This window comes from Equus asinus, unplaced genomic scaffold (assembly GCF_041296235.1).
Source record: "Equus asinus isolate D_3611 breed Donkey unplaced genomic scaffold, EquAss-T2T_v2 contig_197, whole genome shotgun sequence".
NCBI lineage: Eukaryota > Metazoa > Chordata > Mammalia > Perissodactyla > Equidae > Equus > Equus asinus.
The window spans coordinates 1677159-1700542 of NW_027224846.1; the positions used below are offsets into that span (position 1 = coordinate 1677159).

Here is a 23384-nt window from a genome sequence, read left to right on the forward strand (position 1 = left end):
TATTTGTGAAATGGAAGAGAGGCCCATGGTTTTAAAGATGCTACAGTGTGGTCAGAGACGCAAATAACTAGCTCAACACAGTAAGTGTTATAATAACCAGTCATATCTATAAAGACCTCTGGGTACACCGTTGAAAGGTCAATTCATTCACGGTATAGGGAAGGAAGGATCAAGTTGACAAAGCTACACTGGGAAGGTGGCAGTTGCCTTTGGTCGTGAAGGAAGAGTAGGGGCAGACTAGAACATCAGAATCAGCGAAACACAGGGAATGGCAAAGGGTAGCTGTGCATGGTGTGGAGGGCATAGTCCGTAGTTCAGCCAGAGTTAAGAGTAACTGATGGACAGAAATGAGGCTAGAGCAACACAAGTGCCGGATTATAAAGAATCGTATTCACCATGGTAAGATTTCGAACTTTGTGTAGGAAAGTGAACCTATTCTGGCAGCATTATGGAGGAGGTATTATAAAGAAGGAACAAGATGTTGAGCTCAGTTTGACTCAGACAAGGGAAGGCTTAAATAGTGAGGTGAGAAACAAGGAAACAGATGGGGTGTTCAGATAAACCATGGGTTAAAAATGTTCTTCCAGTACTTTGGATTTTATTATTTCAAGTTACACTTCCTAAAGGTTTATTTTCATCTCCTGCAGAATTTGGTTGATCTTGCAGGCAGTGAAAGAGCTGCTCAAACAGGTGCTGAAGGTAATGAAAACTCATGAAATATTTTGGTCTGAAAGTCCTCCTGTTCTTTAACAGAGTAAAAGTGCCACCATGCATTTTAGAGACTAATAAAGTAATGATAATTTTGTGATAAAAGTCTTTAACAGAAAAAGCAGCTTCCTTATCTGGCTTATTATCTGCTTTGTGCTGCTGTAGCGTTAGTTAAAAAGATGAAACTCTGTCGTTGACAGGATTTATAGTTGGAAAGCTCCTGAGAGTCCCATGAACACCATAATCAGTAAGGAAATTCAGAAAAGTGGCAGGATACAAAATTAATCTATAGACATGAGCACCTCCTAACACAACAGCCGGTTGGAATATTTAATGTACGAAAAGACCCCCTTTGCAATAATGACTTAAAAGGCATAATACCTAGGAAGAAACTCAACAAAAATTGTATAAGACCAAAATAAGGAAAACATTAAAACAGACCTGAAAGAGGTAACCAAACACTGAGACAAATGAAAACGCATACTTAGATGGGAAGTTTCAGAACCATAAAGATGTCAGGCCTCTCTCTGTGTTAGTTTCCTGCAGCCTGACATAGAGACACTCAGCTGAGTGTGGCCTGTACCCACCACACCAGTGGATCCTCAGACCTGTGAACAAGAAATAAATGCCTGTTGCTTTAAGCTGGCTTGTTAAACAGCAGTATTCCAGCAATAGCTGAATAACGCACCTGTGCAATAACTGCTGTTCAGAAGGATTTGTTGCAGTATTTTTTGTGTACATGGCAGATTGAACACCTGCATGTCCCTCAGCAGGGTGCTAGGTAAATAAATTCTGATACATCCATACAATGGAATTCTATGCTGTAAAAAAGAGTGAAAAAGACCAATGTTTACCAATAAGATAGATGATATATTGCCAAGTGAAAAAAGCAAAGTGCAAAATAGTGTGTATAGTATGTTACTATTTATGTAAAGAAGAAAGGGGAAAAATTAATACGTATGAACTTGTATTTCTAAAAATCTCTAGAAGAATAAACTAATAATAGTTCTTGGTTAGAGCGATAGGAACTGGTTGAAAGGAGAATAAAGTGAGAGAAACCTTTTTCAGTAGACTTCCGTTTAAGACATGTGAGCATATTAACAGTTTAAAAATAAGGACTTTTGGTTGTGAACCTCTAGGAACTAACTTGGTTGCACGTCATTAGTTGCCTGTATTGGAGGTTTGGAAAAATAGATTTGAATTGAGGAGTTCGAGGAGCTCTTTTAGGACGTGGTGCAGACATGGGCTTTCCTGCATTCTTATTCTTTTCTTAGTCGTCTTTTTCGAGCTGTTTCTCTTGGGTGAGAGCCTTTCTGCTTCACGTGATGGGTGGGAGGAAGGGAAGGGCGCCTGTCAGCAGTGGGAGGAAAGGTGGGCGCAGATCTAATTTGAAGCACAGACTGTAGCATCTGACCCTGCAATTTCTAATTTCTCCCATAAATTACTGATAAATAAGTTCATCATCTAGTACAGGGGCCAATTTGTTTTCTTATTTATTTAATAAATGCAGGTGTGCGACTCAAGGAAGGCTGTAATATAAATCGTAGCTTATTTATTTTGGGACAAGTGATCAAGAAACTTAGTGATGGACAAGTTGGGTAAGTTTGTCCCATTGTACATTTACCTATTAATGCTTACGTTTTTCATTAGGTTGAAAATTATGATATTTCAGTGACACTCAAATAAATGTACTGATACCCCTGTATGTTCAAAAGCTTCTGTGATTCTATGAGCATGCGTTGCTTCTTATATGTATGACCGTGACCTACTAAATTTACTTTATATTTTAAATATTTTCTAGTTAGTAGTTTTGCTCTGCCTCAAGTAACCAGTAAAGAATGAATTTTTTAAACTGTAGCAAATTTAAGGTTCTGCGTTAAAAATAAACCACTTTTGTTATATAAAAAGTTTTACTCTTTTTCTCCCCAAACTCATCTCTCACTAAGTGGTTTCATAAATTATCGAGATAGCAAATTAACACGAATTCTCCAGAATTCCTTGGGAGGAAATGCAAAAACACGCATTATCTGCACAATTACTCCAGTGTCTTTGGATGAAACCCTGACTACTCTCCAGGTGAGTTTGATTTTTATCTCGAATCAATATGGGGGAAATCATCTTTCAGAAGGAAAAATTAGCTACTAAAATTAGGTGTAATTTTTTGTAATTGACATAACATACCTGTTAAAATAAAATTGGTGTGTCTACTAAATAGCATTCCTTAATCTTCCCAAACTTCAATCATTCATATCCTGCCTCCCCAATTTTTGCCACATCCAACAATATTTTATTGAAATTGACTTGATTTTTTCTTAAATAACTCACTTTTTAAATTTAACTTATTATAAAAGGAAACTTTCTGTCAGTCCCATAAATGAAAAACTGGTTATCACTTGGAACAAACAGAAGGTGACCCAAAAAATGGGTGTGCGTGTTTATAACAAAATAATTCTTAAGTTCCTGCTAACAAATTGTTGCCTGCCTTTGCTCTGAGCCTAAGGCCTGTATTTTCTGTTTGCAAAAGAAAAGAAGAATGAGAACTGTCAGTAGAATAGCTGTCTCAATGAAGGGTTCAGTGTTATTTAATGGGCACCCTCACGTACCCAGTTAAAGTTACTTTTGACACTCATGCTCTAAGAAACATCACTTTAAGTAGCTATTGAGCGCTGGATCAAGGTTCTGTCAGAGAAACAAAGGTAGGAGATAGCGTTCCTGGCTTCACAGAATTTATAGTCTTATAGTGAAGATAAGACCTGTCTTCCAGCGTGATTTCCTTGGATTAAAAGTTAAGTGGCTAATAAGTAGGACAGAGTTCAAAGGAAGGAGAGGTGCTTTTGACTGGAAGTGAAGCTTCAGCGCAGAGGGAGCATTTGCCCTGGACTTTGAGGAGTAGATGGATTCCAGTGAGCCAGGGTGTGTAGACTCTCTGTTGGCATCTGTCTTCAAGATATTTCTCTGACCCTCCTGAAGACTAGTGGCAAAGGTAAGTTATGGACATTGTTACAGGGACGTAGAATGCTGTGTGTTCAGAAGCTGTAAGCCACCTGGGAAGCTTTTACTGATGTTTCTTTACAAAAGAAAATTACAAGAAACCTAAATATTAATTAAACTAATCTTTTGGTGTCAACGTTTAACACTCTTGTATTTTTTCCCAGTTTGCCAGCACTGCTAAATATATGAAGAATACTCCTTATGTCAATGAGGTGTCTAGTGATGAAGCTCTCCTGAAAAGATATAGAAAAGAAATAATGGATCTTAAAAAACAATTAGAGGAGGTATGTATGAACTGTGTATTTCAGTAAAGAATAGAGATGGATTTAGAATTGAGATCTGCCTACATGCCCAGAGACTCTTAAATCCTCAATATCTGAGTTCTACAATCTAAATTTAAAACAAATAGTTTTTAACTAAGGAGAAATCAACCCGTAAAAACTTTACTATAAACTGCAAGATTTGGTTTCTTGAAATTATTTTAGATTTTGTTTTTCATTTCCAAAGGGCAAAATTTGAGATTTTCAAATGGGCCAAGTAGAGATACGTTTTTTTAAGAGATAAAAACTGTCACAAATACAGAGAATTAGGTTAAAAAGAGAGACCATGAATAGTGTTTAAAACTACTTTGTTTCATTTTACATTATCTTGAATTCCTCTTCTAGCCCTAAGATAGCAATCTAATAAGATAGCATAATTGCTTGTCATTACCATTTGTTTGTTTAAACCATCATGGTCCCCAGTCTGTAAAAAACTTACATTTTACTGATCTTTTTAAAAATGACCTAAAATGTCAAATGGCGGTCTTAGAAGGATCTCTCTTCCTTTGCTATAGGTATTCAAGTCTCTGCTTTATGATTTCTCTGCCTATTTATATATTTTTAGTCAATTAATAGAATTGCTTTAACAGCATTGATATAATCTTATACATGGCATATAGAATAGTGACATGAGGAGAAATGTATATTTTACCCTATTATAAGTTTGAGAAATTATTGATTATGGTAACTGCATATTGGTGTTCTGCAGGTAGGGCATATTTTATTTCAATAAAATTAAAATTCTCAGGCCAGCCCTGTGGCCTAGTGGTTAAGTTTGTTGCACTCCACTTTGGCAGCCCGGGTTCAGTTGCCGTCCGCAGACCTACACCACTTGGCGGCCATGCTGTCCTGTTGTCCCATGTACAAAATGGAGGAAGATAGGCACAGATGTTAGCTCAGGGCAAATCCCTTTCAAGCAGAAAGAGAAAGATAGGTACAGATGTTAGCTCAAGGTGAATCTTCTTCAGCAAAAAAAAAAAGAAAAGAAAAATTCTCAAAACTCACATACAAATTTATATTTTTTTAAACTATACTTTCAAGGTTTTAAAACCTACCTACATTTATTAACGTAACCCAATATTACATTCTTTAGGTTTCTTTAGAGACTCGGGCCCAGGCAATGGAAAAAGACCAATTGGCCCAACTTTTGGAAGAAAAAGATTTGCTTCAAAAAGTGCAGATTGAGAAAATTCAAAACTTAACACGAATGCTAGTGACCTCTTCTTCCCTCACATCACAACAGGAATTAAAAGTAAAATTTAAAAGACAACAGCTTCTTTTCTTCTTCTTTTTTATTATTGTTTTTTTTAATTGCAGTAACTTTGGTTTATAACAGTATATAAATTTCAGGTGTATATCGTTATATTTCAATTCCTATGTAGATTATATCATGCTGACCACCAAAAGACTAATTACCATCACCACACATGTGCCTAATCATGCCTTTCAACCTCTTCTCTCCCCCTTTCCCCTCTGGTAACCACCAATCCAATCTCTGTTGCTATGGGATTGTCTTTTGTTGTTTTTATCTTCTATTTGTGAGTGAGATCATACAATGTTTGACTTTCTCCCTCTGACTTTTTACTCTCAGCAGCAATACCCTCAAGGTCCATCCTTGTTGTCACAATTAGCCAGATTTCATCCTTTTTTATGGCTGAGTAGTATTCCCTTGTGTATATATACCACATCTTCTTCATCCATTCATCCCTTGACGGGCACCTAAGTTGCTTCCAAGTCTTGGCTATTGTGAATAAGCCTACAGTGAACATAGGAGTGCATGTATCTTTACGCATTCACGTTTTGACGTTCTTTGGATAAATACCCAAGAGTGGAATAGCTGGATCATATGGTAGGTCTAGTCTTAATTTTTTGAGCCATCTCCATACTGTTTTCCATAGTGACTGCACCAGTTTGCACTCCCACCAGCAGTGTATGAGGGTTCCCTTCTCTCTACATCCTCTCCAACACTTATTGTTTCCAGTCTTGTTAATTATAGCCATTCTGACAAGAGTGAGGTGATATCTCATTATAGCTTTGATTTGCATTTCTCTGATAGTGATGTTGAACATCTTTTCATGTGCCTGTTGGCCATCCGTATATCTTCTTTGGAGAAATCTCCATTCAGATCTTTTGCACATTTTTGAACTGGGTTTTTGGTTTTTTTGTTGTTGAGATGTATGAGTTCTTTGTATATTTTGGATATTCACCCCTTTTTTGATATATGGTTTACAAACATCTTCTCCCAATTGTTAGGCTGTCTTTTCCTTTTCTTGATGGCTTCCTTTGCTGTGCAGAAGCTTTTTAGTTTGATGTAGTCCCATTTGTTTATTTTTTATATTGTTTCTCTTGCCCAGTCAGGCATGGTATTTGAAAATATGCTGCTAAGACCGATGTCAAAGAGTGTACTGCCTATGTTTTCTACTAGAAGTTTCGTGGTTTCAGGTCTTACATTCAAGTCTTAAATCCATTTTGAGTTGATTTTTGTGCATGGTGTAAGGTAATGGTCTACTTTCATTCTTGGGCATGTGGCTGTCCAGGTTTCCCAACACCATTTATTGAAGAGACTCTACTTTCTCCATTGTATGCTCTTGGCTCCCCTGTCAAAAATTAGCTGTCCATAGATGTGTGGGTTGATTTCTGGACTCCTGGACTCCGGATTCTGTTCCATTGATCTGTGTGTCTGTTTTTATGCCATACCATGCTGTTTTGGTTACTATAGCTTTGTAGTATATTTTGAAATCAGGGAGTGTGACGCCTCCAGCTTTGTTCTTTTTTCTCAGGGTTCCTTTGGCTATTCTGCGTCTTTTGTTGTTCCATATAAATTGTAGGATTCTTTGTTCTATTTCTGTGAAAAATGTTGTTGGAAATTTGATTGGGATTGCACTGAATCTGTAGATTACTTTAGGAAGTATGGACATTTTAACTATGTTTATTCTTCCAATCCAAGAGCATGGAATAGCCTTCCATTTCTTTACATCTTCTTCAATTTCTTTCAACAATGTTTTATAGTTTTCAGTGTACAAACCTTTCACCTCCTTGGTTAAGTTTATTCCTAGATATTTTATTCTTTTTTGTTGCAACTGTAAATGGGATTATATTCTTAATTTCTCTTTCTGCCACTTCCTTGTTAGTGTATAGAAACGCAACTGATTTTTGTATGTTGATTTTGCATCCTGAAACTTTGCCGTATTTGTTTATTAGTTTGAGAAGTTTTTGGTGGGTTCTTAAGGGTCTTCTATATATAAAATCATGTCATCTGCAGCTAGTGACAGTTTCACTTCTTCCTTTCCAATCTGACCGCTGTTTATTTCGTTTTCTTTCCTGATTGCTCTGGCTAGGACTTCCAATACTATGTTAAATAAGAGTGGTGACAGTGGGCATCCTTGTCTGGTTTCTGTTCTTAGAGGGATAGCTTTCAGTTTTTCTCCATTGAGAATGATATTAGCTGTGGGTTTGTCATATATCAGCTTTATTATGTTGAGGTACTTTCCTTCTATACCCAATTTATTTAGAGTTTTTATCATAAATGGATGCTATATCTTGTCAAACGCTGTCTCTGCATCTATTGAGATGATCATGGGATTTTTATTTTTCATTTTTGTTAATGTGGTGTATCACGTTAATAGATTTGCAGATGTTGAACCATCCCTGCATCCCTGGAATAAATCCCACTTGATCATGGTGTATGAAATTTTTAATGTATTGTTGTAGTTGATTTGCTAGTATTTTGTTGAGGATTTTTGCATCGATGTTCATCAGTGATATGAGCCTGTAATTTTCTTCTTTTGTGTTGTCCTTGTCTGCTTTTGGTATCAGGATGATGTTGACTTCGTAAAATGAATTTGGAAGCTTCCTCTCTTCTTCAATTTTTTGGAAGAGTTTGAGAAGGATAGGATTAAGTCTTTGAATGTTTGGTATAATTCACCAGGGAAGCCGTCTGGTCCTGGACTTTTATCTTTTGGGAGGTTTTTGATAACTGTTTCAATCTCCTTACTGGTGATCGGTCTATTCACATTCTCTACTTCTTCTTGATTCAGTTTTGGAAGGTTGTATTAGTCTAAGAATTTATCCATTTCTTCTAGATTATCCAGTTTGTTAGCGTATAGCTTTTCATAGTATTCTTTTATAATCTTTTGTATTTCTGAGGTATCTGTTGTAATTTCTCCTCTTTGATTTCTGATTTTATTTATCTGAGCCTTCTCTTTTTTTCTTGGTGAGTCTAGCTAAAGGTTCGTCGATGTTGTTTATCTTTTCAAAGAATCAGCGCTGAGTTTCATTGATTTTTTTTCCTGGTTTTTTTTAGTCTCTATTTCATTTATTTCTGCTCTGATTTTTATTACTTCCTTCCTTCTACTGATTTTGGGCTTTGTTCTTCTTTTTCCAGTTCCTTTAGGTGCACTGTTAGACTGTTTATTTGGGATTTTTCTTCTTTGTTGAGGTAGGCCTGTATTGATATAAACTTCCCTCTTAAAACCACTTTTGCTGTATCACATAGACTTTGGCCTGTCGTAGTTTCATTTTCATTTGTCTCCAGATATTCTTGATTTCTCATTTGATTTCTTCTTTGACTCAATTGTTGTTCAATAGCATTTTGTTTAAGCTCCATCCATTTGTGGCTTTTCTGATTTTCTTCCTGTAGTTGATTTCTAGTTTCATACCATTGTGGTCAGAAAAGATGCTGGGTATTTTTTCAGTCTTCTTAAATTTATTGAGACTTGTTTTGTGGTCTAATATGTGATCTGTCCTGGAGAATGTTCCATGTCCGTTTGAAAAGAATGTGTATTCTGCAGGTTTGGGATGGAATGTTCTATACATGTGTACTAAGTCCATCTGGTCTAATATGTCATTTAAGGCCAACGTTTCCTTATTGATCTTTTGTTTTGATGATCTCTCCTTTGGTGTAAGTGGATTGTTAAAGTCCTCTACTATTATTGTGTTGCTATTTCTCCTTTTATGTCTGTTAATAATTGCTTTATATGTCGAGGTGCTGTTATGTTGGGTGCATAGATATTTGTAAATGTTAAATATTCTTGTTGGATCATTCCCTTTATCATTATGTAGTGCGCTTTGTCTGTTGTTACAGTTTTTATTTTAAAGTCTATGTTTTCTGATATGAATATTGCTACCTCAGCTTTCTTTTCATTGCCATTTTCATGGAGTATCTTTTTCCATTCCTTCTCTTTCAGTTTGTGAGTGTCTTTCAGTCTGAAATGCATCTCTTGTATGCAGCACATATATGGGTCTTATTTTTTTTATGAAAGATGACAGCTTAAACTTGATATATAGGGAATAGAATTGGTATTCTTATATGCTTATTATATAGCTATGTGTTTCTTATCCTTTGATACAGTATATTTTAGGAAAGAACCTTTTGTGTATTTGCCTATACCTCAACAACACCTAGAACGTTCATTAAAAATACTTAACCCTGATTCCCATATGAAGAGATCCTAATTCAGAAAGTCTGGGATGTAGTCAAGGAATCTATTTGCACTATACTTCTTATGAAATTCTAATGAAATTGATTAGGTGATTGGAAACCACAGGTGTCTAGAGTATGTGGTAATATTTTCTATTTAATGAAACAGAAATAGTAATCTCAGGAAAATTTATCTAGACTATAAATCAACATAGTAATCAAAATTCTGGCTTCCAGTCTGTGTGCTTTTGTTTTTACCAGAGTAGGGGTTTATTTATCCAGCAGATGTTTTGGGGAGTGATAGTGTCATGGTTAAGAGAATGGCCTCTGGAGCTGGACTTTCTGGATTTGAATCCCAGTTCTGTCAATTCCTAACTCTCGACCTTGGGCCCTTTCTTAAATACTTTTTGCTGCAGTTTCCTTATCTGTGAGAAAGCTTGATCCTCACCTCATAGGACTGATGTGACAATTAAGTGAAGTGATATATAGAATGTGCTTAACACTATACTCTCCATACAGCAAATCCTCAATAAGTGTATGCTGTTAAGATTATTATTAATAGACGCTACCTTTAAGTCCACCATACCAGGTAAATGGAAGGCATCAAAACCATCTGTTGGCTCAGCCATGAGTAGGAAACAGCCCAAGGAAAGGGGTAGGGAAAAGTATGCCGGTTAGACATCTACATGTACAAAAGCTTGGAGTCGTGAGAAAACATATTTCTTGGACTTAAAATATTCTGGTGGCAGGGGCATTTAAACCACATTGTAGGATTCGAACATTGCATTATGCTAAGGATATGGGAAAGCCTTGTAGGTAACATGATTGGAATTGCTGTTTAGAAAGATGTGGCTACTGTGTACCTACAATTGATTGGGCCTCCACAAGGCTTGTGGCTCTGGAGATGGAAAAAAAATGGGTAAATTGGAGAGCTATTTGGGAGACAGACTCGACAGAACTTTGTGATTGTTTCAACATGGGGACATGGAAAGGGAGAAGGAAGCATCTAGAATGACATGCACACATTACTGGGCTTGCTGGATAGCTGGTAGCAGTATTTGTTGAGTTAAGGAACATTGAGTGAAGAGCAGTGGAGCTGTCCAGTGTTTTATTTGGGTCAGCTCTAGTTTAAGGTGTCAGGCAGTTGAAAATGCAAATATATGAAAATCAAGTGAAAGATCTGGGATGGAGATATCAATTTGGGCATTAACTACTGCAAATCCAAATTAAAGTCGTGAGAATGGATGAGCTTGCTCTGGGAGCATGTTGAGAATGAAAAGAACAGAGGGCCAAAGATAAGATCCTCCCAAACAACTTTTTAGGTAAAAGCAAAACAGAGGAATGCCTAAAGGAGCCCAGGTTTAGCTCTAGAGTTAAGAAAGAAACCAGGTGAACGTGGTAAACTAAAAGAAGAGAATGTTGCATAGAGAGGTCACATTCTATGTCAGTGATGTCACGTTCTGCTGAGAAGTTAAATAAGACAAATATAGACTAAAACTTTTTGGATTTAGAAACAAGAAGCTCCTTTGCAAAAACAATTTGAGTTATGTATTGGGAATGAAAGCCACCTTGCAGTAGGCTGAGATGGCCCAAAGGCGTAGGATCTTGAATACAGTAGAAGGGTCTGGCCTTAGATAGAAGGAGAAACACTCCTTCATTATAACAAGGACAGAGGAAAAGGGTAGGAATCAATGCAAGTAATGCTTTTGTAAGTTTAGGCTTGTATTTTCTTTGTGAAATAGGAGGTTTAATTTTTCTTCTGTGGTGGCTGGAGATGGTAGAGACACAGTTTGTAGACCTGCTAAGGGTTTGAAATAGTCTCGCCTTTGTAGGGAATGGAAAAGAAAGCCAACGAGGGGGCAAGGAGTCTTGCCAGGCAGCCTTAAGGGCCCAGGTGATGTTGGTAGCCAGTCTTCTGGCTGTCCACACAGTGTTCAGGAGGCTAATAAAAGCTCAGATGGCAGTGTAATTCATCTGAGTGTACATTGTGATAGGATAGGTGTGGGGAACACAGAATGGGTCTAATAGTTTGAGACCATTGACCCCAAAATGTGATTGAACTGGTGATCTATAGAATCTAAGATGATGGGATGAGAGCCCAAAGGTAGCTGGCAGAAAGAAAACAGTGGATCAAGAGACTAGATGTCCCTCTTAAGCTAACTAGCTATAATGGGATTAACTGAATCACTGGGGTGGAAGGAGTTCTAGGTTTATGAGTTTCAGATGACAGGGTCCAGTGGCTTTGGGAGCGAATGGAGTTGAGCTGAAGGTCATGGGAATCAAGGATTTATATATGAATGTGCTTTTGCAGAGCAGGCTGTGGAAAGGGCTGGCCATTTCAAGCAGAAGCCATATATTCTGGGGACAACAGATAATCTTGACAGGCAACGCAGTGGAATGGGTGGTGGATAAGGTCTGAAGTTACAAGCATGGGCTCAGCCACCAATTGGCTGTATGACTGTACACAACTCATGTAAACTTTTTGGACACTCAGGCATCTATAAAGTGGATGTAGTAAGAGAGGATTGTTGAGAGGATCAAAAAAGATGAGATAATGCTTGTTCTAGTAAAGGGACAAGAGAGGAATATACCTGTAAAATATGGAAAAACACTTAGGCGGTGGTCAGAGAAAGAGAAAGCAGTAAAGCCAAGTGAGTGATGAGGACAGCTAGCTGGGTGGGACAAGAACCAGGAGACAGAGGTATCCCAGGAGGGATGAGGAAGAAGTAGAGAGACGAGGAAGAAGAGAACATAGAAACTAAAAGAAAATGTTGGCTAGAGAGAAGGAAGGAGTGAAGGGTTTGTTTTTGAAAAAATCAAAAGCAGAAAACAGAGGCTTGAGCATTCTTAAAGCCCAGTGGAAGAAGGTAGTGAAGACGACAGATGAACAGATACCTGAGGGAACAGAGTCCCAAGGGAGAACGGAAGGAACAAGATTAGGAGCGCTGGTTGGATCGTGAGCTTTATAAACTGGCAAAGAATTGGCATGGGAATGGCCCTGTGGAAGATTTACTTGCTGAGGGAAGTTCAAATGGGCTGCCTGTCTGTTCCTTCCCAGTTAAGGCTGGGTTCCCAGAAGTGCTTTTGGTCACTATGTTGGTGGCTGTGCTGTCTTCTGTAACACCAGATTACTTGAAGGATTGATACTTAACTAATTCCTTTCAGTAAATTTGCAGAAATTCTTGTAAGTAAGCCTTCAAATACAAAATGAAATTTAAATAATAGTTTCATCAAATTTATTATGAAGTTAACACTAATTTGAAAAGTTTGAATATGTTTTCTTATCTCAGGATGTCCTTAGACTGATAAGATATTAAACTAGGCTGAATAAGAATTCTACCAAGTCAATGGTTGTTAAAAATGGAAACTAGTTCCCTTGTTTTATGATGTTTGAGCCAGATGTGTGTGAGGTAATTTTGATTTCTTCTTCTTTAGGCTAAAAAAAAACGAAGAGTCACTTGGTGTGTTGGCAAAATTAACAAAATGAAGGATTCAAACTATGTAAATGAGTTTAATGTACCAGAGAATGTAACAACAAAGACACATAAGTCTGCTCTAACTTTAGGAGGAGAAATTGATGAATGTGAGTTCTTCTTCAACTACTTTTAATTATAAAAGTATCCCTATAAAGAGAGACTTTATTTATAACTCAGTTAATGTGATAAACACAGTTAAATAAAATGTATGTATTTTAGATGTGATTACGATGATAAAAATAAGTAATTTTAAGAAAGTGAACATTGATGAAGTTCTCTATTTTTTCCAGATCTCTTAAGAATGATGTGCTGTAGTTGAAACATTTGAGACAGATATTTTTATTTTTTGTTTTTGTTTTAATCACTGCTCATTAAGTTAGTACCCATATAATGTCTGGCTTAAACTTTGCTAATCTTGAAAGGGTAGCATTTACACAGGAATCTGTTGCAAAGTTTGTCTCTAACATTATAAGTATTTTTTAGGGGCATTTAAAAATCTGCTTACAATGATTAAATCTCAAATTTAGAATTTGTCCTTTTAACCTATACAGTCGCACGTTGATTAATGATGGGACGTGTTCTGAGAAGTGCATCTTTAGGCAATTTTGTTGTTGTGTGAACATCACAGAGTGCACTTACACAAACCTAGGTGGTACAGCCTGCTACACACCTGGGCTCTGTGGTACTAATCTTGTGGGACGCCTGTTGTATATGCAGTCCGTCCTTGACTGAAACGTCCTTATGCCGTGCATGAATGTGTTGTACTAAGGATCCTACATTTTATCACTAATTCTAACCAGTGATCTTAATTCACACGAGTATATAAATGATCACATCTGTTTATATATTCTTGGCATTCATACTGTGAGCACATATTAACTAATTTGAGCTTATTACCTCAGATCAGAATTTTTTTAATCTTTAATTTGAGTTTTAGGAAACTTAATAACATGTTTATGGATAAATTTCTTTTCCCCCTAATTATAGCTCTCTATTCAGAGTCTGATGTTTTCAGTAACACTCTTGATACATTAACTGAGACAGAGTGGAATCCAGCAACAAAACTACTAAGTCAGGTAACTTAAATGTATTTTACAGAACATTATCCTTTTACTCTTCTTTAAATTCATTTGTTATTGATGTTTGCTGTTGTGGCACATTTCTAGCTCTGACTGTTTCAGTAGTAGTTGAGGTTCTTATTAAGGCTTCCCCAACTTGTTACACTCCTCGTTGGTAACTGTGGCATACAGAGAGAGGCTAAACATTTCCTAAAGTATGGTAATAGGTAAACCTTTGCTTCTAGTTTTTACCAGCAGATCTTGGTATCTATGATTTTTTGGTAAGTTTCTGTTTTGCCTTGGGCCATCCCTTGAAGGTAAAAAGGGCTGATTTTAAAAGTATCAAAATTCTCAGGCATAAAGTAGAATGGTGTATCAGGGAAGGGTAATATTGCCAAATAATGCTGAAAAATGAAAGTAAATAAAATTATATAGTCTTATGAAAACTTTAAGAAATAAGGAATACTGTAGTGAATACTTTAGTAAGTTTAGATTCCATGTTTGCTTTCTAGGCTGCTAATATTCAAAGAAATATAACATAGTCATATAAATGTATTTGTTAAAGAAAATTTCATTTTAATTTTGAAATAAAATTGCAGTGATTCTTGGGAATTGTTATTATCATTAGCTAACCATTATAATTAGTTGTAATGGTTCTTATAATTAATTATTATGGGGAATTATATGCTTTTGTGTCCCTAAAACACTCTGGAAGGTTTGTTGTTTTTTTCAAATCCCTAGTGTTGGTTTAGTTTCTTTTAACTCATGGCTTACTCTTCCTCATGATGGAACAGAAAGCAGAAACAGGCCTCTGCTCAGCACGGTGAGGCCTGGCAGCCGTTGGAGTTTTAGAAGTCAATAAATAATGGCTCCGTGTCACTTCCTAAATTCAGAGCTGTCTGAGAAATTAAACAGGAGTCAAGCAGGTGGAGAATTACATTATTAGCTTTATTACCAAGGAGCTTAAGGATCTGTGGTCAGATGACTTCCCATTATGTGCCCTACTCCTACTCCCGACTGAATTTTAAGTCAGGCACAGGCAGAGCATTTGTTTATATGATCTTTCTTTCTTTCTTTCTTTCTTTTTTAATTCTATCTCTTTGAAAATAGTCTTCCTCTATTCTATGTTAGCTAGTTTACCAAAAGGCAGACCTTCTGTTATGCTGTGGATCAAGCTAGACCATTGGGAAGATATTGGAGAATGGCCCAAACTACCAAATGATTCAAGGTTAAATGAATTATTTGACTAATCCAGATTTTAGTTAACAAAACAAAGAACTTGAATCCTCTCTGACTTGAAAATCTGGTTTTGTTTATAATAGGAAAACTTAGAAAGTGAGTTGAATTCACTTCGTGCTAACTATGATAGTCTGGTACTAGACTATGAACAACTAAGAAGAGAAAATGAAGAAATGGAATCGAAATTAAAAGAAAAGAATGGTTTGCATGAATTTGAGGCTCTAGAAAGAAAAGCGGAAAAAGATCAAGAGGTAAAAGATGAAAAGATGTGGAAACACAAAACTAAACTAAAACTACACTTTGTGTGTGTGTGAGGAAGATTGGCCCTGAGCTAACATCTGCTGCTAATCTTCCTCTTTTTTTTGCTTGAGGAAGATTGTCCCTGAGCTAACATCTGTGCTGGTCTCCCTCTATTTTGTATGTGGGACACCATCACAGCATGGCTTGATGAGTGCTATGTAGGTCTGCACCTGGCATCCAAACCCATGGAGTGCACAAACTTAACCACTACACCACCAGGCTGGACCCTAAAACCACACTTTTAAAAGTATCATTTTCTTAAAGATGTTTATTTCTAAGGTTGATATATTGAAAACCCAACCATTTTCCATTTGTACACACAATTTAGAGAATTTAAGAAATAATCAGTTCATTTATATTGCTTTAAAAATAGTTAAATCATAATTGTTTCACTTGTGCTTGTGTGCAAGAAGAGGAAGGAATCAAAAACATCTTTGAGCAGGTTTGGTGAATCTGCCTATTGATGAATTAATCTTGAAGAAATTATTTCCTGATAATTTGTATGTTATCAATACTTTATTGAGTATACCAGAATTGCTGCCTAGAGCATAGCTGTTTCCTTCTGAGACCAATATGAATTTTAATATCTAGTGAATGTTTTATGTATGGATACTACATATTAATGGACTTCATTTTCTTTAGAAAGTATGTACCTAAGTAGTTAGAACATTATTAGAATAGCTGGGAAAGCTGATTTTGCATGTTTCTTTTTCCATAAGAGAGTTATTGTAAAAATTAGTATAACTAATATCAAGTAGTTTTAATGGAATTTTTAGAAATGAAACAGATTAGTTAAATTTTCTCAGTGTATAATGTTAGGCTACATGTTAAGAGAACCTAAGCCCCAAATCATCAGACTTTGGAGACAGAAATTGTCCAAAAGATTCAAGAGATTTCTTAGTGCAGAGAGTCGTTTACTTAGAGTTTATAGACACGATGAAATTATTTTGCAGAAGTTTTGAACTCACTCATTTTTTGGGAACGAGAATCCATAGCTGTTATCATACTTGTGAAGTGATCTGTGATTCCCTCCAAAATTAAGAGCCAGTGTTTGGTGTGGTTAAAGTATGAGTTAATTTGCAGCTGCTTCTCAGATTTCTGTATGAATAGCCCAAAGGGACACAATCATTTTTCCTCTGTGTCATTGTTTAGTTTCTCACCCTCTTTTCCTTTTTAAAAGGAAAAAAGAATCCTGTGCCAAATATGTTATTTCCATTCTACCTACAAATTAGTTAATCCTACATTTCATAGGTATTATATCCTAAGACGCAAAAGTTTGTAAGTTCTCCAGAGTTTCATTTTACCTTTTTTAATATTCTCATATTGACAAAATGCAAAATGTCATGAAAAAAACAGTGGATTTCAGTCAGTAAAACTGGATTTTATTGAGAGGAGGTGGTCTGGCGTCGTGGTTAAGAACAGGTTCTCTGGGGCCAGACTCCATGGATTTAAGCCCCAGTTTTGCTGCTCCCGACCTCACTGCGGATTCAAGCCTGGCACGCATTATTGACAAGGCCTTGAGCAAGCACCGAATTTCATAGGGCTTCCTTCCTGCGCGTCTCCACCCCTGAGGTTAGATCAGGTGCTTGCCAAGGCCCCTTCGAACTCCAAAATTTCATCTAAGTTTTTGTGTATTTCTTATTATAAATAATATGACGTAAAATTAACTTCGGGCATAAGTGTATCAGTAATTTCTCTAATTTCTTATTACGTCATTTATATGTTCAATTAGTAAAAACTGAAGCTCACTGAATTGTCACACTCAAAAAGATTACAAAATAACAGAATGTATGACTTGAATCTCACATCTGGATTTTTTTTTCTTTTTTAACCACAGTCAAAGGGGAAAATAATCCTATTCTCTTCAGTTTTTCTTGGACATAAATTGAAATTCTAGGTTCTGTAAGGTAACATAAAAGATTAAGTAATAAAAACTTATTCTTTTCAAAGACAGTTTTACAATATCCATTCCATTTTAAACTGAAAATATTGTAAGTTTATGTGTATGCAGTAAAATATGTTCCAAAACATATATTTTGGGGAAAAGTTTAACCAAAAAAGAGTAAAAGTCAAATTATGGCTTTAGGACCTATGTCATTGCTCTGGTTTGCCAAAGGGTTTCACCAAAAATCACCAAAGCTGTGGATAATTCTCAAGTGGGAATATCATAATATAGGATGTTTAAATAGTGATTTTAGAGGGAGAAATAAGGTCAGTATCATCAAGCTCAGGGAACAAGAGAAATTTCAGTCCTGCTGCTTAAGAAAACAATGCAGATTTCAGCTCTAAGTTTCAGCAGGTGAAATGAAATACTTAAGTTCTTAAGACAAAAACTTGATTTATTTAATTTTATAATTTTCACAACTTGGAGATTTTTGTCTTAAGAACTTAAGTATTTCATTTCACCTGCGGAAAATTACAGCTGAAATCTACATTGTTTTCTTAAGCAGCAACAGATTAACTTTTGATCGTATTGTACACTTTATGCTCAGCATCTTAAACAATATGTTATTGGAAGGTTACACTCAGATCTTTACAAAAGTTGCTTCATCTTTTTCTGTTTATGAGAACCAATACTTCAAATGAAGTGCTATTTCAAATGAGAAGTGGGAGAATTTTTCCTTCTAAATCTTTATTTTCTAAATATTTTCCAAAATTAAGAATGATCATTTAGTTCTTTCTTTTTGGTAAATGTGCTTTTCTTGCACAAAAATTAGAAATAGGCAGCTTTCTTGCACGAAAGTTAGAAACAGAGAAGAAGAGGTAAAAGATGAAGCCAGTTTAAATTACAACCTATACAAATGTCTAAAACTTTGCCAAACAATTGGGCAGCCACTCACCACATGTGGCAGCTGGGCACTTGAATTGGGGCCAGTCTGAATTGACTTCAGTATGAAAAAAGAATGTAAAATATTTCATTTTTTTTATATTGATTACATGAAGAAATGACAATATTTTGGATATATTAGGTTAAATAAAATGTATTATTAAAATTAATTCTACCTGTTTTATTTTTTAATGTGGCTACTAGTAAATTTTAAATTACAAATTTGGCTCACATTATATTTCTGTTGGATGATACTGCCCTAAAATAAGAACGTCAACACTAGTCTGAAATCTGAAACTAGTTTAGGATGGAAACAGCCAGTCGCTTGCATTCTACTAGAATTTGCTTTTACTCTTTAAGGACTCATCTGATTATTAAGATTAAATAATTCTAAGGAAAAATATGTTTATCTTAGGAAATTGTAGTTTACTTGTTTTGAACACAAAAGTTTATGGTACTGAGATAGTTAATGCTATAGCTATTTTGATAGAAAGGAAACTTTAATAGAAATACTTATATCTTTAAGTATTCTTTATACTTTTAGACAGTTGGACAATGTAAAGCGATAACATCATCTTTCCAATATTCCCTGTGGAATAAACCAACAGGGTAGATAGTTGGTAATGCTGTGCATACCTCTGTAGCTTTGGTGAGCACCACATGGAACCAGCCTAATCCAAACCTGCATTCCAGATCACAACGCATTAACAAGCACGCCAGTGTAAAGCTAAATGGCTAATTCATGGGAAGAAAAAATCTTACGGGGTAAATACATTTATGCATTTAACTTACCCAAAACAAAAATCTATTCAGAGAATGTTTTTTAAAAGTTTGATTACAGTTCATCTCCTCCAAGTGATGCCTACTAATGTACTTTTGATGTTATTGTAACTTTATTAACAGATGATGTAACTGTTATTTGGGTTATGCTGAGGTTTTCTTCTTTGTTTTGTGGGGTTTTGGGATTTTTCGTTTGGTTAGTTGGGTTTGGTCTTTTGGGAGAGTTTTTGTATTTTTAAATAATGAGGTGCTCTGCTGCAGTAGCTTGAACAGTTATCTCTCAGCCCTTCTTACTGTGTTAGGTGATTCTGAAGCAGTGAATGAATGCTGTCTTTTTTTTTTTTTTGCTCTGTTTAACTATTGGTTTGCTCTGTTGCCTGTTCACATGCTCTTACAGATGCAACTAATTCATGAAATTTCCAACTTAAATAAAGAATTTAGTTAAGCATGCAGAAGTGTATAATCAAGATCTTGAGGTGAGCTTTTATGTTGATATTTCTGTTGATAAGGGACTAGAGCTATAAAATATACATCATATGTAATTGAACATGATTTCAGAAAAGAGAAGGAATTATATTTAAGTATCAACTTTTAAATTTTACTGTCTAAACTATTAAATGTAAATTCTTTTTAATCCCTTAGAATTTAGATCCAATTAAATTGTGTTTCACTCTCCTTTGATTCTTTTAGAATGAACTAAGTTCAAAAGTAGAGCTGCTTAGAGAAAAGGAAGACCAGATTAAAAAGCTACAGAAATACATAGACACTCAAAAATCAGAAAATGTGAACATGGACTTGTCATACTCATCGGTAAAAATCAGGTTTATTTTGTTGTGTAATCATGTTGGCATTTATAGTGTACCATCACCATCATCATAGCAAATGCTTACGTTGAGCCTACTGTGTGCCGAGCATTGTTGTAGTTGTTTTACATTTAGTATTTTATTTAATCCTATCAGTAACCCTATGGGAAAGGGACTGTTGGTATCATTGCCATTCTACAGATAAAGAATCGCTCAGAGAGTTGAGGACATCATTCTTTGAGTGCATGTAAGTAAGTTAGGAGTGAGCTTCCATTAAAAACCAGTAATTCAAAAAACATTTTAATTTTTTTCAATTGTTTTATACAAATGCATGAAGAAGTATGTAGTTGATCTCAGCCAAGATATCAGATCTTGGCATTAAGTAACATTTGAATCTCATGGTGAAATTGTTAAATTTTTTTATTTGCTTTCAATCCACCTGATTACTTCAAGAAAGTATCTGATTCTAGTTTTTAACACCCTTTTTTAAAAGGCAACAGTTTCTAGCTAGAATTTTTTTCTTTTTTTAAAGATTGGCACTTGAGCTCACATCTGTTGCCACTCGTCGTCATCATTTTTTTTTTCTTCTTCTTCTCCCCAAAGCCCCCCAGTACATAGTTGTATGTTCTAGTTGTGGGTCCTTCTGTCTGTGGCATGTGTGATGCTGCCTCAGCATGGCCTGATGAGTGATGCCATGTCCGCACCCAGGGTCCGAACCAGCAAAACCCCGGGCCACTGAAGTGGAGCTCGTGAACTTAACCACTCGGCCACGGGGCTGTCCACTAGCTAGAATTTTTTTAATCTTAGTTTCTGTTGTTCTTTTGTTTTCATTTGAACTTGTCAGAGTACTTTTTGTTACCTTCTATTAATCACAAATGATTCTTTTTAAAAGTGTTGTTACTGTTTGGAGGCCCTGGGAAGAAAGGTACTTTCATATAATCTTCGAGTGTCTACTGACAGAGTGGCAAGCAGAATTGCCCACTTTTTAAAAGTTGTTCTTTATTTCTTTCTCTTTATTCATTCATTCATTCATTCATGCATTAATGTTTTCCCAAGGACATATGGTTGAATTCATGTCAGCTAAAGTCATGTTAAAATGCTACTTCTCTTTAAAAATGACACAGTGGATCTTTTTATGTATTTATCAGTTATATTTTCTCTTCTGTGAGTTGCCTGTTCGTATCTTTTCTCTCTTTTTCTTTTGGATTGTTTGTCTTTTTTTTTTCAGTTTGTGATTTAATATTCTTAATTTTAACTATTAATTGCTCACCTGTCATGTTTTGGAGAGAATAATTTAAAAATACGTAGGAAACTTTAACAGGCTAGCTGAGCAACAATTGTGTTAATCTTTTTTAAACAATAACAGATTTCTTAAATTACAGTACTTCTATATATATAGTGCTTTTATAATTTGGAAAAAGATAACCAGAATTTTTAAAAATATTTTTATTTTCGAAAATGTCATTTCTTTTCATCTATCCTAAAAAAAATTTGGTGATTAACGTATTTTCACCATTTTTGATTTGTTAGGAATGACATCTGTGTGTGTGTTCTCTAAAGTCTTTTCCAACTCTAAGAAAGTTAGCTTTCAGGAAATCCTTTTTGTTGTGTGTATAGGAAAACATTCAAGACCTCAAACAGATGAAACAGACTCTGTTCGATGCTGAGGCTGTAGCCCTCGATGCCAAGAGAGAAGCAGCCTGTCTCAGGAGTGAAAATCTGGAGCTGAAAGAGAAAATGGTAAGTGATTTTTGTTATATTTATAATAAAGCAGTTGTAATGATCACTACATTTTTGTGAATTTGTATTGTTTCTCTCATAGAAAGAACTTGCAAGTGCATGCAAGCAAATGGAAAATGATATTCAGTTATATCAAAGGCAGTTGGAGGCAAAGAAGAAAATGCAAGTTGATCTGGAGAAAGAATTACAATCTTCTTTTAATGAAATAGCAAAACTCACCTGCCTTATAGATGGAAAAGTTCCAAAAGGTATTTTATAATTTCAGACTTACCTCTTTGCAAATCCAACTGCCTAAAGGATTTTGCACCTCCATTCCAATGATTAAAAGTCCATTGTTCTCTGATGTTTGTAAGTAGCCTAATATTAAATTTCAATATCATTTGGTGTCAGTATTTATAAGTGTTTCCATGGACTTCAAATTATAAAGGTTTAAGAATTATTTTTCAAATGAATTGGACCCGATCTTGAAAAAGGCGATTCAAGAACTTTTAACAATTGGATTACCTGTTGACCAACACTGGTTCTTTCTTTAATAAATTTTATATAATCTGATTAAGTAATCTAAGTTTGTATGTAATTTAAATTGTCCCAATAACTGCAAACTGTTTAATTTACCAAAAATATCCTAGATTTGCTCTGTAATTTGGAATCAGGAAGAAAGATTACTGATCTCCAGAAAGAACTGAATAAAGAAGTTGAAGAAAATGAAGCTTTGCATAAAGAAGTTAATTTGCTCTCAGAGTTGAAATCTTTACCCTCAGAAGTAGAAATGCTAAGGAAAGAGGTAAATATGTTTTTAAGCAAATAACTCTTACTTTGAAATAAAAACCCTTGCAATATTGCCTTAAATATTTTGCCATAGTTTGTTTTAAAGTAACAGTGAAGAGACTGTAAACATTTGACCCTGCTTGTTAGGAACATTTTCAAAGAATATGTAACAGTATACTTAGTAATGAGATCCATGTAGGGGCCATTTCTATAGTCCTCAGATGTAGTGCTTTTCAACAGAGATTGATGGCCCACCCTTAGTCTTTATCTTTTTTGGTGCTGTTGCTGTGGTCATATCACTATGTTGAATAAAGGAGAGTAAGGAGGTAAAGAGGGTGGCATTGATGAAGTTTTAGAGGTTGACGTAAATATTGCAGCCTAGTGAGCAATTCCGGAAACCTTCTGCCAGCCTTTCCTTTTTCTGCCTTTCTGAAAGAAATAAAAAGGACAAGAATTTGAGTACTTACTACATGGTGAGCATCATGCTAAACAACTTTAGCAACGTTATTTAGTCATCCTAAAAACTCTTTAAAGTACATGCTGTTTTTTAGCCCAACACATAGTTATGGATCTAAAAGCTGAGTTACACAGACCTGCCTCCTACCCTGAGCCTGTGGTTACAAGAGCTCTACTGTCTCGCTCCCTCTCCTTTGTCTCAACTTTGGCTCTCCTCTCTTTTTCCCACTTCCTTCTCCTTTATCTTTCACAATGATTAAACTATTTATAAGCTGGATATTGTTGGTTTAAATTAATTACTTAAATAATAGTTTAAATTTAAGTTATTTAAAATTTAAATTATTCATGGATTAAGTTTTTGGAAATCTGAGCTGCATTCAAAGCCTTTAGAAAGAAAATAATAAGTCAAATTCTAAGAAAAACCATAAGATGCCTGAAACACCATAAAGTTAGAAAACACTTTAGAATGATAGATAAGGAAATAAAGACATCCTAATTA

The 23384-nt window shown here is 35.4% G+C and overlaps 1 long non-coding RNA gene and 1 pseudogene across 1 annotated transcript in view; one reads left to right on the forward strand and one right to left on the reverse strand.

The window, feature by feature from the left end:
- Positions 1 to 23384, forward strand: part of LOC139043290 (centromere-associated protein E-like) — a 79749-nt pseudogene that overhangs the window by 15525 nt on the left and 40840 nt on the right.
- The window catches only part of LOC139043293 (uncharacterized), a 50148-nt gene continuing 47664 nt past the window's right edge, over positions 20901 to 23384 (reverse strand). The window contains exons 3-4 of the long non-coding RNA XR_011500386.1: positions 22685 to 22858; positions 20901 to 21646 (exon numbers count right to left, since the gene is read on the reverse strand). This is a non-coding gene — a long non-coding RNA (uncharacterized lncRNA). The remainder of the gene's footprint in view (positions 21647 to 22684; positions 22859 to 23384) is intronic.